General features: G+C 42.7%; 1 protein-coding gene across 3 annotated transcripts in view; it reads left to right on the forward strand.

The window, feature by feature from the left end:
* Positions 1-17,642, forward strand: part of lrrtm4l1 (leucine rich repeat transmembrane neuronal 4 like 1) — a 120,806-nt gene that overhangs the window by 88,059 nt on the left and 15,105 nt on the right. The gene's annotated exons all lie outside the window — the stretch shown is intronic.

The raw sequence follows: 17,642 nt of genomic DNA on the forward strand, positions 1-17,642 counted from the left end.
AAGCCCACCTCAAATCAGTACACTTTGTGAGAGAGAACATAGAAGTGACAAATGAGGACACAGATGAGGAGCAAGACTGTTTCTACATTGATAGCATCACAATAGAAAATGAAGGAAGAAACGATGAGCTGACATGCAACTTGGTTCTCCCCCACAGACAGTGAGGTTCAAGGTCGACACTGGGGCACAAGCAAACACAATTCCAGCCAACATGTTCCAGATGCTCTTCCCACATGTGACACTGAAGCCTGTCACACACAAGCTCACAGATTACGGGAGACACTCACTTAGTGTGGAAGGAAAATGCCAGCTAAAATGCAAACACAAAGACAAAACTCGCACGTTCGAATTCCATGTTGTCAACACAAGCGCCCCACCTGTATTAGCAATGAAAGCCTGCCGTGACCTAAATCTGGTCAGGATCGTGATGGCAGTGACGGAGGAAAGAGAAAAGACAACCAACAGTTCGCAGGCAATACTAGACGAGTACGCTGACGTGTTCAAAGGGATAGGAGAATTTCCTGGTGAATGCAGTTTCCATGTAAACCCAGAAGTCGCACCCACAGTCAGCCCACCTCGTCGAATTCCCATCGCTCTGCGAGCCCGACTCAAAGACGAGCTTGACAGCATGGAAAGGAATCAAATCATATGCAAGGTGACAGATCCTACGGACTGGGTGAATGCACTTGTTGTTGTGGAAAAACCCAAAACAGGAAGACTCCGAGTATGTCTGGACCCCAGACCCCTGAACAAGGCTATACAAAGACCCCATTACCCTCTACCCACCTTGGAGGATGTCACCACAAAACTTGCTGGGGCCAAGTATTTCAGTGTTTTGGACGCCAGATCGGGCTACTGGGCCATTAAGCTAAGCCACGAATCATCTCTGTTAACCACATTTAATACTGTGTTTGGCAGGTACCGCTTCCTCAGGCTGCCCTTCGGCATAATTTCAGCCCAGGATGAGTTCCAACGACGCGTGGATGAGACCTACGAGGGCCTGAGGGGCGTGGCAGCCATTGTGGACGATGTGTTGGTTTTCGGAGCAACCAAACAGGAGCATGACGATAACTTGAGGGCCATGCTGGAGCGCAGCAGGGAGAGAGGTGTAAAACTTAACCCCGACAAGTGCACCATCTGCGTCAAAGAGGTCAGTTACTTCGGTCACACCTTGTCACACGAAGGACTAAAACCAGATCCACAAAAAGTAAAAGCAATCCAAGACATGGCGCCCCCACAGAACAGGGCAGAACTGGAAACAGTGCTGGGGATGGTTAATTATTTAGCAAGATTTGCCCCACACCTGTCAGAGATAAACGCGCCACTCCGCCAGCTGTTAAAGCAGGACAGTGAGTTTGTATGGGACAAGAACCATGACAGATCCTTCCAACAAATGAAGGAGTTGATCACTAGAGAACCAGGCCCAGTCCTCTCCTTCTTCAACCCCAAGAAAGTGCTACGACTCCAGGTCGACGCATCCCAAAGTGGCCTTGGTGCTGTGATGCTGCAGGATGGCAGGCCAGTTGCCTACGCATCCAAGTCACTTAACAGCACTGAGCGGAACTATGCCCAAATAGAAAAAGAGCTGTATGCTGTTCTCTTCGGCTGCAAGCGGTTCCACGAGTACATGTACGGTCGACACGTGACTATTGAATCGGACCACAAGCCACTAGAGTCCATACTCAAAAAACCACTAGCAGCAGCACCACCACGGCTACAGAGGATGATACTACAACTGCAAAAGTACAACATCAGCATCATCCACAAGCCAGGGAAAGACATTCCGGTAGCTGACACGCTCTCCCGGAAATCCATAGAGTTCCACGATAAATCACTCTGTGACGGGATGGATGCGCAGATCCACACAGTCCTCAGCAACATGCCTGTCAGTGATCAGAGACTCTCGGAAATAAGAAACGCAACAGCCCAGGATCCTCAGCTCAACGCTCTGAGAAGGACCACATTGAGTGGATGGCCGGATAAAAGACCTCAATGTCCGCCTGAAATCCAGGAGTTTTGGAACCACAGGGATGAGATCTCACTGATGGACGGGATCATGTTTAAAGGAGAGAAAATGATCATCCCAAAAAGGCTCAGAAGGGACATGATTGATCGGATACATTCCAGCCATATGGGAATAGAAAAAAGTAAAAACAGAGCCAGAGACCTTCTGTTTTGGCCAGGCATGGGAAAGCAGATTGAGGAAGCAGTCGGAGCCTGCAGCACATGCCAGGAGAGACAAGCTACTAACCCCAAGGAACCCCTGCTGTCACATGCAATACCAGAACGACCATGGCAGGTTATAGCCACCGATCTGTTCACTTGTAACTCGGAAGACTACATCATCATCGTCGATTACTACAGTAGATTCTTCGAATTGGAAAGACTGCACAGCTGCACTGCAGAAGCAGTGATCCACAAACTAAAGTCAGCCATGGCCAGGCATGGTATTCCAGTGACAGTGATTAGTGATAACGGGCCGTGCTATGCTTCAAGTAAGTTCCAACAGTTCGCAAAGTCATGGAGTTTCACCCACAGCACTACTAGCCCCCATTACCCACAGAGCAACGGCCTAGCCGAAAAGACTGTCCAGACAGCAAAAAAACTACTGGACAAGGCCAAAGCTGAACATAAGGATCCCTACTTGAGCCTATTAGAATACCGGAACACCCCTGTGGACAACTTAAAGTCGCCTGCACAACTTCTCATGAGCCGGAGACTCCGCTCCATCCTCCCTGCAACACCAAAACAGCTGGAACCCCAAGTAGTTTGTCAGCAAACAGTGCGTGAGAGGAGAGAAGTCTGCCAGCAGCGCCAGCAAACTTATTTCAACAGAGCAGCCCGACCTCTGCCTCAACTATTTCCTGACGCACCGGTCCGGTTCCGGCAACAAGATGGTTCCTGGAAATCAGCTGTGGTCGAAAGTTGTGCCGACACGCCCAGAAGCTACAACATAACCACAGATACAGGACAAGTTCATCGCCGTAACCGCCGACATATCTGCGAAAGCAGACAGTGTAGGAGGTGAGAAGTCCATTCAACCAACGGTCAACAGCAATGACAGCGCTGTGGTTTCTCAGCCCCCGCCTGCGGAGCCCCCTGGTAAAGACATTACAACACCCGGATACACGACTCGATATGGGCGTGTTACTAAACCAAGACAGGTCTTGGACCTGTAGTATTGTAAAGGGTGCAGGCGGATCGCTGCCCTAAAAAAAAATAAAAAAAATAACGAACTGTTCACATGTTTATTGTTTCAATGATGTCTCCAAATGTATCTGTTCATTATGGTAATGATATAGCCAGTATTGAATTGAGCTGAATGCTGTGTTATTAATGGGTTACTCAGGATGTTTATTCCCGTAATTTCAGTTGCCTGAAAAACAAAAATTTCACAGGCCTGAGTTGCTTTGTTGTTGTTGTTTTCTTTAAGAAGGGGGATGTAACATGTTGACCTATTGTTCGCCCAGCCACTAGATGGCGCTGTGTTGAGGCAAGTGAGGATGGAACCAAGGGTAGGGGAGTGGAAAGGTTATAGATATCAGGAAATAAAGTGGAATTGGAACGGAGTTCGGTGTGTGCGTGCATTTATTAGGTTTGGTATCCAGAGAGGATAATACAGTTATGAACAGAATTGGAGACAAAGGGCAGCCTTGGCGGAGTCCAACTCTCACTGGGAACGAGCCCGACCTACTGCCGGCAATGCGGACCAAGCTCTGACACCGGTCATACAGTGACCTAGCAGCCCTTATCAGAGGGCCTGGTATGCCATACTCCCGGAGTACCCCCCCACCCCAGACACCTTCTCCAAATCCCCAAAACACATGTAGACTGGTTGGGCAAATTCCCACACACCCTTCAGGATCCCCCTAAGGGTATAGAGCTGGTCCAGTGTTCCACGGCTAGGAGGAAAACCACATTGCACCTCCTGAATCTGAGGTTCAACAATCCGACGGGCCCTCCTCTCCAGAACACCTGAATATATCTTACCAGGAAGGCTGAGGAGTGTGATCCCCCTGTAGTTGGAACTCACCCTGCGGTTCCCCCTTTTTAAATAAGGGGACCACCACCCCGGTCTGCCAGTCCAGTGGGACTGCCCCCGATGTCCATGCGGTATTGCAGAGCCGCGTCAGCCAACACAGCCCCACAACATCCAGAGCCTTAGGGATCTCTCGGCGGATCCACCCCTGGTGCCTTGCCACAGAGGAGCTTTTTAACCACCTCAGTGATCTCAGCACCAGAGATTTGAGAGGCCAACCCAAAGTCCATTGCTTCCTCACTGGAAGATGTGTCGGTGGGATTGAGGAGGTCTTTGAAGTATTCTGCCCACCGATCCACAACGTCCTGAGTAGAGGTCAGCAGCACACCGTTCCCACTATAGATAGTGTTGGTAGCGCACTGCCCCCCCCCCCCCCCCAGAGGCACCAGATGGTGGACCAGAATCTCCTCGAGGCCGTACGGAAGTCTTACTCCATGGTCTCACTGAACTCCTCCCATGCCCGGGTTTTTGCCTTGGCAACCACCTGAGCCGCGTTCCGCTTGGACTGCTGGTACCCGTCAGCTGCCTCTGGAGTCCCACAGGCCAAAAAGACCTGATAGGATTCTTTCTTCAGCTTGACAGCATCCCCGGGGGTTGCCACCATGACAGGCACCGACGATCCTGCGACCACAGCTCCAGTCAGCCGCCTCAACAATGGAGGCAATGGAGGTTTTTATTGTGTCCAATAAAAACTTAAAAAGATCCCTTAATCCCAAAGAGTTCTGTATCTGTGCATAAAGATTAATTATCCATCAACACATAAATGTCAAGCAGCTGAAATCTCATATTCAGCAAAAATGGGACAAAATGCTTGGTCAAAGCAACAAAATCCAGTTGTATCCAGTTTCACACTAATAAAGAAAGAATGATGCAAACAAAGCCGAGGCATCAAAATACTAACAATTTTCTAAATACAGTAGATTTTTGCAGTGATATTTTTCCTTGGTTCATTTTATATTTTGAGTTTGCTTTTTATTAGCGTGTACTTTAATAAAAACTTTATTTGTTGGGGTTTGGTTTCTTTCTTTTATTTACTGACCTTTTTTTTAGCTCTCCAGTAATTTAGCTTCACACACCTGCTCGCCGTCTACTATATTAGCTCACCGGCTTTTCATCCACTAATCACTATTGACACATAGTTCTCAGTTTCTCTAGTTATTGTCAGATCCTCCTATGAGCTGTCTACTACCCATACTTGGTATTTTTGAGTTTCATTCTGATTCTCTTTGACTAGATGAAATATAACTCGCCTCCTTTTCTCATAAAAGAGTTTTGTTGTTAAACTTTCAAAATCTTGCAAGAAGATGGCCCCTACTATCAATCTGTTTTTATTTTTATTTAACCAGGAAGGTTTTGTTGAGATTACAAACCTCATTTTCAAGGGAGTCCTGGTCAAGAGGCAGCTAAAGATACAGTCACAACATTTCTCAGTTACTCAGTTAATTACAGAAAGCAGACAGGGAATCTATTTCAAATGTTCTCTATTTGGTTTTAAATGTATTCAAGGAGATAGGATCAGCTATTTTTCAGTTTTCCTGTGAATGAAAAGCCCTTTTGCCAAGTTCTGTGTGAGCAAATGGAACACAAAGGAACAACTGATCACTTGCAGACTGTTACACTTCTCTGTGAGATTAAGTTAGAGATGGGTGAGAATAATCCAAGCACGGCCTTACAAATGAAATGGTACCACTGTCCCAACCTCCTGGTGGACAAAAAAGGCCATCCCACTTGAGATTATTATTCTCAATGATGCTTCAGTGGTCTACCATTAGTAAGTTTGTGTTTATCTGTTAGTTGTCAATAAACAGAGCTAAATAGCAGCAAAATAACATTTATCAGCATGGCTAACACATGTAGAGCTATAGGCTGCACATGTAGATGAAAAGAGGACAGTAACAGTTACATTTTACAGGTTTCCAGCTGATAAAATAAGCTGAAGGCAGTGGTTTAAACGGCCAAATCTAGTGAAAGAACCACCCACATTGTGGCAGACAAAGTCTTGTGACAGAATAAAAAAGTAAAATACCTGCCCAACATGTCCAGAAACAAACAAGTTACAGCTTTCTAATGACTTATGTGCTTTTATTATATAATTATGCATGACCGCGGTGGACAAGGACTCAGGTGAGAACCAACCGACTTAGCGGAGGCAGCAGCAGGTAGAAGTTGTTGGCAGATTAGTCTTGAGAGATAAATGCGTGTAAAAGTGACAATGCCGGTGTGGTGTGTAGTTTTGCGTGTGACCTGTGTAACTAATTACACAAAACATGTTGTGTAATAGGAGCAGGCAGCCTCTAATGTTGTTTGTTTGTGTTTGTTGTTTGTCAGAAAAAAAAACAAAGCATCATTAATCTCCAAAGACAAACAGTGTCACGATGGTTTTATTAGCATTAAGCCGCAAAACAGAAGAGATCCCCCATGAGAAGTCCAGATGGTTGATTTTGAGGATTGTCGTCCTCACAGCTAGCTAGCTAGCTAATTCAAATGTATCTGAAAGCTTTGTGCTAAAGCTTTGAGATTTTCTTTTTCTGCTCATCTTCACAAAGATGTGTCAGATGATCAAATGTAGTAATATCTAGTGATTATTTGCCAGCTTAAATTGCAGAGATACAGCTGTGGACAATGCTGGAGATGGGGTTCTTGTCGTCCAGCTTGTGTGCTTAGTGCAGTTACCCGGATGTAAACAATAACTTTCATTGGGTCTATGTTACAATTTAAGAATTTCAAGCACCTGTTTAAACCATCCTAGCCCTAAAGTCAAACTACAATTGGAATATTTTTAAGACAAAAACTTGAGACAGTTTAACTCATTCTGGTAATAAAATTATGGGAAGTTTATTTTATTTTTTTTTTTTGGAAAGGGGGATGGGGTAAAAATCTAGTTGATGAAGGAAGGTGAACCTTATTTGTGTTTCATGGAGCTGCATTCATTTCATGCAAGTGTTACATATGTTTTGTCAGTTTCAATAAAAACATCACTCAATGTAACAAGGAACCATGTCATAAGGGCTGAAGTGTCGCATGTGGCCCCAGCGACCCCAACTTGGACCCCTGATTTAGCTATGCTGATCGTCTCATCTCGCTCCAAGAGTCTTAATTAATCACTGAAAACCTGCCAAACACTTTATAAGCCACTTATTTATGACTTATTTATCTTTAACACAGTGAGACTGCTCCAATGTTTAAGCATCATATTATAATTAATCAACAAAATGGCTTTATATGACATTCATTATATTATAAAATAGTCTATTCCAATTTGATTATTTTTTTCCTGCTGTTGCCAAACTCCCTGTCCTTTAACTTGCAGCTAGAATACTGTCTAAGGGAAGTATTTCATTGGAAAAAGTGTTTACAACATCTCTATAATACTTAATCATTTTAAAATGCGTTATTTGGCATCATAACAGGACTGAACTGAGTTTCATTAAGTCAACGAGTACAGAATTCGATTTTACGTAAAGATTTAATGATCCAGCATCTGAAGAAAACATAGAAACCCAACAAAAATATGTGTCTCACATTATTGGCTGTAGAAATATTTAATGAACACTGACTCAGAGGGTTTGCTGTACCTGCACAGTTTCGCCACCTTACAGAAATATCAGACTGTTGGTTCCCTTGTGTTGCCTTTGCAATGAGTTATTCACACTCATAAAAACATTGATTTATTGAACAGCCTCCGACCTCATAAATACAACTCTAATTGGGGGTGACTTTCTCCTCCCATAATACTTTTTACTATTTAATTTCACAATTTTACTTCAGGTAATTACATCCCATCCAAAGTGTCGGCTTAATTCCCAATGGATCAATAAAAGCCACTAATGGAAGTTTAAGAAACAAAGACACCTGCGAGGAGCATTTTAGGTTTGGAAACTGGTTTTCTTCTTTTTGGAGGGGAGTGAGGCGTTGGATGAGTCATTGAGAATTACAGAAGATGTGCTTAAATGAAAGCATCTGCAGGAACGCAGAACACCCATGTTGATTATTTTCCAACAGAAATGTGGAGAAATAAGGATTGTTTTAAAGTAGAAAACTTAGATTTTTCTTCCTTTTTTGATTTTTGCACAATTTCTCCATTCTGTTTGGATGGAATGTGGCAGCTGTCAGTTGAGATCCTCACATGTGAATCCATGCATATTTTTCCGAGTGGCGAAGTCTGTGAAGGTTTAAATAGTGAGAACTCTCTTGAGCAACAAGAGAGCCTGCAACACATGGTCTGGCCAACCGAGACTGGGTCCTGTCATCATAAAGTCTGTCTGACATCACATGAAATGACAGATGCAACTGAGACAGCTGGAACTCTGCAGAACTGGGGCAAGTTTACCAAGATGCTCGGAACAACCAGCATGCAAACTTTGAATCTGCAGGTTAAGTTTGTTTTTAAGCAAAAGGTGTCGACACAAACCCTTCCATTTACTGTGCAACATGTTTAAAATCATCAGCACATCACAGCATTTTAAAGCTCCATAACACGAACACACAAAAGTCTAAAATATTAATAGTCCCCACGAGCACACCTTTCTGTTAGCAGGGAGTGAAGATTAAACTTTAACCACAACAATCTGGTTCATGGATTTCTACCAAAGCTATATGTTTTGTTTGGAGTCAGCTATTTGGGAATAATGTTTGTCAGACAAAATGAGTCACGCTGTAACTGTGCATCTTTAATGAATGTGTCTTGAGTTGCTTTTTGATTTTCTGAGTGTAAATATCTGACTCCTCATGTACTTCAGCAGAGAGTTGTGTTACAGCAGGCGAGTGAATCTTGTTATGCTGAAAGCATGCCTTAGGAAAAAAACGAAGCAACTTTTTTTTTCTTTCACTAAACTCTACAGCCAATGATATCCTGTCATTACTATCTCTGTATATAGCTGCTATCTTTTGATCCATCTATCTCCTGCTATAATCAGGGGTCGAGTTGCTTAAACCAAGTCCCCCAGGCCTCCCTCTGCCTCATCAACTGCCCTGAGGTTACCTCCCTGAACTGTCTACAGGTGGTTCAGATTCTGACCAAATCCTCCAAACACACCCACTTCACCCCGCTTCTCCTCCAGCTTCACTGGCTGCCAGTCAACTTCAGGGTTCATTTCAAGATCCTGGTTCTGGTCTTTAGGGCCTTACATGGACAAGCAACATCTTTCATTGGTGATCTTCTTAGTCCCTACACCCCCAGCAGGTCCCTGAGGTCCAGTGACCAAAGCCTACTGGTTGTGCAACGCACCAGGCTAAACACCAAAGGTGACAGACTATTTGCTGCTGTGGCCCCCAGACTCTGGAACTCTCTCCCTCTGAGCCTGAGATCAGTGGACTCAGTGGTCTCCTTTAAAAAGCAGCTGAAAATTCACCTGTTCAAGCTGGCTTTGCATGACCTTCATCACCGTCTCTTTATTCTGCCCTTTCTACTTATTCCGTCTTTCCTGTGATATACTGATTTCCCTCTTCCCTATTCATTTAATTTCTCCCTTTTTTAATTGCATTTTATATATCTTTTCTCATTTAAACACATTTTTCAATATTTTTGGAAATCTTTTTTATAATTTCATTGTTTTTTTTATGTGAAGCGCCTCATGACTTTGATATTGTGAGGCGCTATGTAAAAGATCATGTTCTTTCTTTCTTTCTTAACTCTCCTGTGAGCTGTACTGCCAAATCATGGAATTTCTCAACCAACCCCTCAGGGTTGGTCCAGCCTCTCTCAGAGAAAGGTCATTTAAGCTGTTTGCATATTTCTAGCAATGTTGGAAGTAACATGTTACAACAAAAAAGGTAACATTTTACACCTAGAAATGTTCCCAACACGGAAGTGCCAACAAATGCAGTTCCATCCCCGTCCGCTAGGGGCTGGCACCAGAAGTGAGCAAATTCTAACTGACCCCCATGTTAAAAATGTCAATTTCACAGCAGAAATAAACATGTTTACAGCTTGATACAAAAACTCATTTTAGGTTGAATAGATCTAGTTTACATTGATGACAACTCTGACGGGGGTGGATTTTTGTAACTCTTGCATTTAGGTGTAATTAAATGCTTGAAATGATGGATAACTGGGTTTGACTGAGAGGTAGCATGAGCGTCAGAACTAGCACTAGCAACTATCTCCGAGGCAGAATGGTGGTGGTGGGAACCACCGTTTTGGTGTCAAAAGAGAAGAGCAGACAGAAATGAGCAGGCATGTGTGTGTGTGTGTGTGTGTGTGTGTGTGTGTGTGTGTGTGTGTGTGTGTGTGTGTGTGTGTGTGTGTGTGTGTGTGTGTGTGTGTGTGTGTGTGTGTGTGTGTGTGATGGTTACAATGCATTTAATCCCAATGTTGTGCCAAAAAGATCCCTATATATGTGACTATACAGAACATGCAGAGCAAAATCGTTCAGCTACTGACTGTCTAGATTTCAAGGCCACCGAAAAGAACCTGCCAAGATTTGCATGCCCCCTCACGGGAACGTGCATCACTCTGCTACATTTTAAAGAAGTGAACTGTTAGAAATATGAGTGATGATACAAATTTTTCTTATAGTAACATGTGTGATTGATATAGTAATCTGTGTGCTTCCAGAAAAAGTTTTGGGGAAGATTAACTAAATTACTGTTATTGCCACATCATTATCAAGTGAATTTCCCCACTGTAGGATCAATGAAGTCTATTCTATTCTATTCTATTCTATTCTATTCTATTCTATTTGAACACATTTGAGGCTAATATTTTACAGGGCGACGGTGGCGCAGGAGTTAAGTGCTCGCCCCGTAATTGGAAGGTTGCAGGTCCGAGCCCCGCTCAGTCTGTCGCTGTCGTTGTGTCCTTGGGCAAGACACTTAACCCACGTTGCCTGCTGGTGGTGGTCGGAGGGACCGATGGCACCAGTGCTCGGCAGCCTCGCCTCTGTCAGTGCGCCCCAGGGCAGCTGTGGCTACATCGTAGCTCATCCCCACCAGTGTGTGAATGTGTGAATCACTGATTGTGTTGTAAAGCACCTTGGGGGTTTCCAGGACTCTAGAAGGCGCTCTATCAAATGCAGGCCATTTACCATTTTTAATGCCAGAGTGTGTCAAGATTGTTTTACAGGTACACACACCTGCTGTTTTTAACCAGCAGAATAATAGGTTAGGCCCTATGTCACATCTTGATACTGTGTATTTGAATGCTGCTGTGGAGGCAGACAGGACAGAGCCTAAATGAGAATGCAGTAAAATCTCTGTTGATGCTCAAATGCAGAATTATAAATTCTGTGGGCTCTTGATAAAACGCCGCACTGCAATTCTGTGGGAAATAAACATTACCTTTAAGCAGGTGGGGGTTAAATCAGTATTTATAATTTAATATTGATAAATTTTATAAAGACAATAAGTTTAAAGTGTATAAAAGCAGGGCATAAAAATCCATTTAGATAGCTGAATCCATATTTGCATTTATTTTGGTTAGAGTAACTTAAAAGTAATGCAATAGTAGTGTAATGCCTTATATTTAAAAAAACAGTAATATTGTATTGTAACTAATTACTTTGAAATGGCAGTAACAAGTAATAAATAACACATTACAGTTTTGAAGTAACTGATTTCTAGTCATTAACCACAACTCCCAACCACAGGAAAGGTTTGGACGTTTGGCTTTCTCTTTAACACAACAGATCATTACAGCATCCCTTCATCTTATACTCCAGTCCAACTATCAAACTCCTAAACCTTGGACAGAAGCTCATTCCCAATTTGGACTTCAGTTGTTGAAAATGTTTTTTCATCTTAAACCCTGAGCTTCAGCTCACAACGACACATTGTTTGGTTAGAAACACACGAGATCCCATTTACAAAGTGTATCAGCTATTGCACAGCTCTTGTTTGCAGATGCCTTTGTAATTTCAAGGGCAAAAGGTAGATTTAGGGCAACTGTCAAAATCCATTCCTTTTGCTCTTAACTACTTGCACTGGGCCTTGGAAGGGATGTACTTCTGCCTAAGTGCATAATGGGGAAAAAAGCTTGAAAAGCAGCTCCAAGTCTTACAACTTGATAAAGTTAATAGAGTTCCACAGATGAAATAAACACATTACACTCTGGTAAATATTTATTAAAAAGCAATATCAGGTATTCGATCTGCCACACAGAGAAAATAGGCTTTTGTTTTTGCTTTTCAGGCATCTAAACTTTTCCATTAACTGCCAGTTATTCTTTGTCAGAATGTCTCTTCGGTACTGAGAAGCATGCCTTTCGGACTTTTTGTGGATTTACTAATCCAGGGCTGCAGCTCCCTCTTGTGGTACATGAAGGATGTTACAACTTAACACAACAGTAACATTACACAAGCAACAGCAGAGTGGATTTTTTCTTTCTCAAAAGCAGATAAACATTATTAGCACTGGTAATAAGGCCATGAATAAATACAGCAGAAACAGTCTATCCCTGTTCATACACACGCTAATGTTAGCACTGCATCAAAGCAAATTTCTATGAGAAATTGCTTCAAATGTCTTTGTCTGATGGGCATGTTTGTTCACTGATTCATTCACTGATTTTATTTTCAATTTATGTTAATCATTGCATCAGCTGTTATGTAGTTCCCACATTGTTGTTGCTTTGATCAGTTAAGATTGGCAATGCAGAAGAACTACAGTGGTCCCCACTATAGCGCGGTTTAACGTTTGCGGCCACGCAGTTTCGTAGAATTTATTTGTGTAATTTTGCATGTTTTTTTTTTTTTGTTTGTTTTTTTACAGCACATTGTGTTCTGCATCTAAATGTGTGAACTTTGAGAGTGTTTAAACAAGAGAAAAAAGGGTGGGACAAGTGTAAAAAGTAGTGCGGTGTTCTACGGCATTAAAACATTATGCTGGGATGAGCACATCTGCGGGAGAGAGGAGAGCGGCTGTGTCAACAGGAGCGAGTGGGAAAGGTGGAATTGTAACCTTTGGTCTTCAGCCTGGTTCACTGCACAACCAGTAAGATTTGGTCACTGGACCTCATGGACCTGCTGGGGGTGTAGGGATCACCAGTGTATGATGGTGGTTGAAATGAACCCTGACGTTGACTGGCAGCCAGTGAAGCTGAGGGTAGCAGAGGGTTTAAATACGCTAGGATAATCAGGGGAAAAGGTGGATAGGGTAACGAGGAGCAGGTGAATGAAATTAACACTTAATGAGGGGAGACTGGACACAAGAGACACAAGGGGCTGCAGGAGAAGATCCTCACACACACTTCAATGTGGTCGTAGACTAGGGATGTTTACAGTGTTCTGCAAAATCATGTCAATTTGAGCATGTAACTCCATCTTTTTTCAATGTAAGAAGTTTTTATTCTAAAACTCTGGCCTGGAGGCCACTGGAGAGAGGCACCAGCTCACTGTGGCCTCGCACAGGATCAAGTGGATAAAGAAAATGTAATAAAAGACATAAAATGCATTTTATGGTTGGCATTCCATCTAGGCCTGTAAAAACACTGTGATTATGCATTTGTGTCTCAGATTTATTTTTTCATTCATTTTGGAAATAACTATCATAATATTTAGCACAGAACAGATATGGGAAAGAATTTTTTTTCAATTGGCCAAATACATAATAAAATGTCTTCTAAAGCAGTTTTATCAAGATTGGATTTTTATCAAGATTTTTAATCAACTCCTGGTTGTTTTTGGCGAATATAGAATTTTTTCTCTAGAGAGATACTAGTATGTTTCCATGTTTACACTGCCTACTCATTTTTGGCTTCATCTTAGTTTTCCTTTTCTTTAAAGCTATAATATGTCAGATGTTACATTTGGTTTAAAGTTGTATTTACCCAGTTACAGACCGGGTATTAAATCCTTAGTTTGTTCCTCTTGTACATGTAGAGGATCATATAAAATACAGCTGAATCCCTTAAACAGAGTCCAGCATAGTTTAATCCACTAAAGTAATCTCCAGAAACCACCCAAAAGCTGTAAAAGTCCAGATAAAATATTGATGCTCAGACATGCCTTGGCTGATGTACATCAATCTTCCGGAACACAGAAGCTATGAAATCAACAACTGTTTTGTTGTGTGGCAAAAACCTCCGTGCTTGAATGCTAAAAATGTTTTTATTTCATTGTTATAATATCCTGAGTTTAATTTTTAAATTTTTAATCTGTAGATATATCTTCTGTCTGTTAAGTCAGCTCATTTAGTCATAAAAATGAAGGAATTGAGACATTTTAGACAACCAAATCTAAGGGCAGCAAAGAAAAACATCTGTGCATGATATATGAAGTCATAAATATTAAACTGTTGTAAGGTTGACTTGTACCACTTTTGTCCTGGTTGTCCCAAAATGTCACTTTTTCTGTGAGAGCAGACATCTCTGCATGCTTTTCAGTCCAACAGTCCCAGCATGTTCTCTGTAATTAATGCTTCTCTGGTTTCTGTTCAGGCCCCTTCTTACTTTAAGAATGCTGTAATCCACCCGGATCTTAAAAAAACAATATTTACCCCTCTCTCCATAGCAGCTTCAGACCCATCTCTTAACTTCTGTTCATCTCCAAGATCTTGGAAAAGGTTGTGGCTAAGTAACTCACAGCTGCTCTTGATGAAGTTGACATCAATGATAGCTCCCAGTCAGGTTTCCCTCACCCATGGTGTCCTGCAAAGTTCTGTTTGTTTTCTATTTCCTCTTCAGCACATCCTGAGGTCTTTTAACCCCCTCAGGCTCAAAATAAGTTTTGATAAAAGGACGAACTACTAAGTCCTTCAGGGGTACTTCTGAGTTTAAACATGCTCATGAAATACATATGTGGAGTAACCAGGTAGGTAGGTTTTAATGTTGCAAATCTGCAACGTCTGCTTCCAGATGGTTAAAGGAATCTCCTACAATCTTTATGCCATTCCAACAGAACATCTCATTATAGGCCCCATGAGATGTCTACAACTGAATGAAGATAAGACTGAGATCCTCATCTGTGCCCCAGACAAGCTAGTTCCCAAAGTCAGAGACTCTCTTGGTCAGCTTGCTTCCCACACCAAACCTTCCATCAGGAATCTTGGCATGACCTTTGACCCAGATCTCACCCTGGATTCTCATGTCAGTTCTCTTGTTCGCTCCTCCTTCTTCCATCTCAGGAACATTGCTAAGCTGAGTCACATTCTGTCCCGCTCTGCACTTGAGACAGTTCTCCACACCTTCATCTCCTCATGCTTATACTACTGTAACTCTCTTTTCACGTGTCTGAGCAGAACCTCCCTGAACTGTCTACAGGTGGTTCAGAATGCCTGTGCTCGGCTTCTGACCAAGTCCTCCAAACACACCCGCATCACCCCGCTTCTCCTCCAGCTTCACTGGCTGCCAGTCAACTTCAGGGTTCATTTCAAGATTCTGGTTCTGGTCTATAGGGCCTTACATGGACAGGTACCATCTTACATTGGTGATCTTCTTAGTCCCTACACCCCCAGCAGGTCCCTGAGGTCCAGTGATCAAAGCCTACTGGTTGTGCAGCACCAGGCTAAAGACCAAAGGTGGCAGATCATTTGCTGCTGTGGCCCCCAGACTCTAGCACTCTCTCCCCCTGAGCCTGAGATCAGTGGACTCAGTGGTCTCCTTTAAAACGTAGCTGAAAACTCACCTGTTGAAGCTAGTTTTGGTGTGACCATCATCACCACCCTCTCCTTATTCTGCTCTTTCTACCAATTCTGCCTTTTCTGGGAACCACTGATTTCCCTTTTTCTTATTCATTTTATCTGGTCCTTTTCTTACATCACAATATTTTTAACTACTAACTAACTAACTAAAACTTTATTTATATAGCATCTTCACATGGCCCAAGGACCAAGCAAAGCGCAGCACAGCAGAAATAAGCATAAAAAAACATATGGAACCATTTAAAAACCAACAAAAACATGCAGATAAAATCTAGGTGGGGCAGCAAAAAGTGCAGAGCCATCAGTTAACGGACACTTCATGAATAAAAGCTAAAGAGTAAAAGTGAGTTTTCAGCTGGCTCTTAAACTTGCCGAGCGTGGTGGCCTGTTTAACACCTGTAGGTAGCTCATTCCAGAGCCTCGGCCCCAGCACAGAGAAAGCACAACCCCCTCGAGATTGTAGTCTGTGTTTAGGAACGACCAACAGTCCTTGTTGTGCTGACCGAAGGTTCCTTGCGGGAACATAAGGATGGATCAGATCTGCCAGATAATGCGGAGCCAACTCATTTAAACATTTAAAAACAAACACCAGAACTTTAAACGAAATTCTAAAAGAGAATGGAAGCCAATGTAGGGATGCCAAGACAGGCGTGATGTGTTCAGATCTCCTGGTACCAGTCAGTAACCTCGCTGCCGCATTTTGGACCTTCTGTAGTTTTGCTATGGAGGCCTGCTTGATGCCTGCATAAAGTGAGTTACAGTAGTCCAGTCTGGTGGTAATGAAGGCGTGGATGACAGTTTCCAGATGTTAACGTGATAGCAGCGGCTTAATCCTAGCTATTCTCCTGAGATGGAAATAGCACAATCTGATTGTTCCATTGACCTGGGTATCCAGTGTGAGCTCAACATCCAACTTCACCCCCAGGTTGGTGACCACAGCCTTCTCAAAAGGCGCTAATGAAGGAGAGTCAATTCCAATGATAAAAAAAAATATTTTTAAAAATGTTGTTCTCATGAAGTGCCTCAAAATTTATATCTTGAGAGGCACCTGTATAAAAGATAGTTTTCTTTGTTTCTTTCTTTCTTTGTTTCTTCTTGATACAAGCCTCTTGTCTTCAGTTTTCTAAATTCAAATTTTATTTGTCACATACATATCACCAGTGACCTTAAAAAAGGAGAAATACTAAAGACAACAAATTTAACTTGTAAAATAAACTGTACAATAAGGGCATGATAAAAATATAAAAAAATATAGAAGAATAAAAAGAAAAAGAAAATGTATATATATATATAAGATTTGAAAGTGGCAGTGGTTGTGAAAATATACATGAACAGCGGCTTATTAAAGTGGCAATGGTCCAAATATATAAATATATAGTGCAAGTGTGTATGAATGTGTTCATAATTGTCCAGTCAATTTCAGTGTTAGAACTTTAAAAAGATATTATTAGACCTGTGTGGTGGTGTGATTGAGAGACCTTATCTGCGAGAAGATGTTTATGTTTATGTTTATTCATTTAGCAGATGCCGTTATCCAAAGCGACTTACAATTTATAACCTATAGGGCATGTTGTGATCTGTGGGGGGAAACCGGAGTACCCGGAGGAAACCCACGGATGCATGGGGAGAACACGCAACTCCACGCAGAAAGGCCGCAGCCGAGTTTCGAACCTGCAACCTTCGTGCTGCGAGGCAACAGTGCTAACCACTGCACCACAATGCAGATCCTTTTCAGTCTCTGTGTTGGCCTTCAGGGAGCGGAATCGCTTCCCAGACTGCAGGAGAGAGAACAGTCCATGGTTGGTATGGCTGGGGTCCTTCGTGATCTTCCTGGCTCTGGTCGAGCACCGTTTGCTGTAGATCAAGTGCAGGTCAGGGAGCTCGGTGCAGAGGATGCGCTCAGCTGATCGTACCACCCTCTGTAGAGCTCATCTGTCCTGCATGGTGCTGTTTCCAACCCAGGTTGTGATGTTTCCCTTCAGGATGCTCTCTATGGTGCAGGAGTAAAAATTCTTGAGCCCCTGGAGGG

Source organism: Nothobranchius furzeri, chromosome 6, assembly GCF_043380555.1.
Source record: "Nothobranchius furzeri strain GRZ-AD chromosome 6, NfurGRZ-RIMD1, whole genome shotgun sequence".
Classification (NCBI taxonomy): Eukaryota; Metazoa; Chordata; class Actinopteri; order Cyprinodontiformes; family Nothobranchiidae; genus Nothobranchius; species Nothobranchius furzeri.